Below are 2,368 nucleotides of genomic sequence, written 5' to 3'. Positions count from 1 at the left end.
TTGTGAAATATTTTGTTGTGGAAATAAGGGTGGGATATCAAGGAGAGGTGTACTATGGGATAAGGGTGGCATATCAAGGAGAGGTGTACCATGGGATAAGGGTGGCATATCAAGGAGAGGTGTACATTTGGATATAAGGGTGGCATATGTACGTGTGTTATGTAATATAACTCTTACTATTATATCCTTTAAGATTACCGTGGTCTGGAAATATTTATTTCTTTGTGATTTAAAGGTTTAGGATCAGGGTTCTTATTGGAAATCATAGTCTGGATGTTATTAAGGAGGAGATAACAGGTTTAGCCTGAAATTTGAATAAACATTATTTGATTTGAAAGGTTTAAAAGTGGCATTATGATAATCTGGTTAGTGCAAAACTGTTTGGATTGATGTATTGTTTGCAATCAGAGAATTTGGCTTGAAAAGTGAAAGGTATTGGTATTATGTTCTTACTTGTTCATATATTTGTTATATATGTGAAAAGTTGTTTTACATAAAAGTTTTGGTGATTTTCACCCTACAATATCATAAATAGGGTAACTCACTAGACCTTTCGGTCTAACCCTCGTTTTGTGATTTTAAATATATATTGCAGGAAGGGCAGACGGTAAGGGGAAGGGAAAAATGTCACACCCCGTTAAAGCGGAAACACGAGATGTAACAGGTAAGCGAGTCACAGCAGCAGATATTAAATAACACCATTCAAGTTTTACAAAAATTCGAATTTAACATCCATAACCAAGTTGGAATAGAATACTACTTTACAAAAGATACGAAATGAACTTAATCGGTGTCGCCACATATATGCTCCAAAAAAAACTTCATTTCTTACTTAAATCTTGAAAAGCATGAAACATAAAACAACGTCAACTACAAAGAGTTGGTGAGTTCACGGGTTTTCATATGCACAAAAACATTACAATGCATAAATCATTACTTGCAAACCTATACATAACTTTTGCACATAATAAATGTAAATCTACAACGATGTTTAAAACTTGAGACGCTACTGAGCCTTTCCTGACCAATGTGCCCAATTATTTTACAAACGACCATAAGTAGCCCCTACACTCACTTAGGTCCCACAGTTCGTAGTAATACTAATTCAGTGGTGGTCCAAATTCCACATGATTAGACTAATAAAAACATAGGTGATAGTCCTCTTTAATGATCAATCTTCATGAAAGCTTCACAAACATGGCAGATCTAAGATTTAACATTCAAGAACACAAGATGATATTTGAGAGAGAAAGTCAAACATTCAAAGCTTTGTCAACTCTCTATTACGTAATCAGAATCTTACAAATGAAGCTCTCTCACAAGAGATACAAAGACATCACCCTATTTATAGGGTCAAACTTCTAAACATAGTCAAAGTCAAACTCCTATAAGAAAAGTCAAACACGATGACTTTTACAATTATAGACAATATTTAACTTTCAAGACGAATACAATTTAATACTGATTTTCAATCCTAACAATCTCCCCCTTTGTATTCAGACTTGAAAGAAATTCTGCACTTTGAGTCCTGTTTGAACTTTGAATCTTTAAGCACATTATGTCTTTATCAAAAGAATTCTTCAACTTGAAATCTTCAAGCAATAATCTGTTGAGAAAGATCTTCTAGCATTCTCCCCCTCGAATGTAGAACAGCGACGATCTTCTCTTTTGACAATGTAGAACAGTAATCATCAGAAACAATGTACAAGATTTGATCTTCAAAGAATATTCAAAATTAATCTTCAGTAAGCTGTTGTAAAGTTGATCTTCACGTTCAACATCTCTCAGTCATTGTAGCACATGAATTATGTTTCTGTAATTATCTCCAGTCACACTTCTTTTGACTCTTTTGCCATTATCAATGTTACTCCCCCTTCATCTTTGCATCAGATTCCCTTTAAAAATGTTTGGAAATGAATATTTCATTCATTATTACATACTCTATTGGACCTGTAAATTCAGCTTTGATATTGATCTATTACTCTGAATGAACTCTAGGACGATTACAGTGCAACAGAAACAATAATAAGAACAGAACAAAGTGAAATAAACCAAGAACACACAGTTAAGATGATGAAGAAGATGAACACAGGATAATAGCTTCAAAGTTTTTTCAATTCATTCAATTGAAAATAAGATGATTACAATTCGGAAGCACACTAAATACAAATGCCTTAGCCGCTATTTATACTAGTTCCTAACGACCTTACTGACATGATCTAGACGCGTGAAATCATCTAAGCCCCCAAATAAAGTCGATTAAAGTTCTAGACATGTGAGAAACACATGCAGCTAACAACCTTTGAAAAACAGATGGGAGAGGATCTTCACAGAAGACGAAACCGCAGACCCTCTGTGAGCCATCTCA

This window comes from Cynara cardunculus (assembly GCF_001531365.2).
Source record: "Cynara cardunculus var. scolymus isolate 2C chromosome LG 9, CcrdV1, whole genome shotgun sequence".
NCBI classification, from domain to species: domain Eukaryota; kingdom Viridiplantae; phylum Streptophyta; class Magnoliopsida; order Asterales; family Asteraceae; genus Cynara; species Cynara cardunculus.
Note: the sequence above shows the minus strand (reverse complement) of the source record.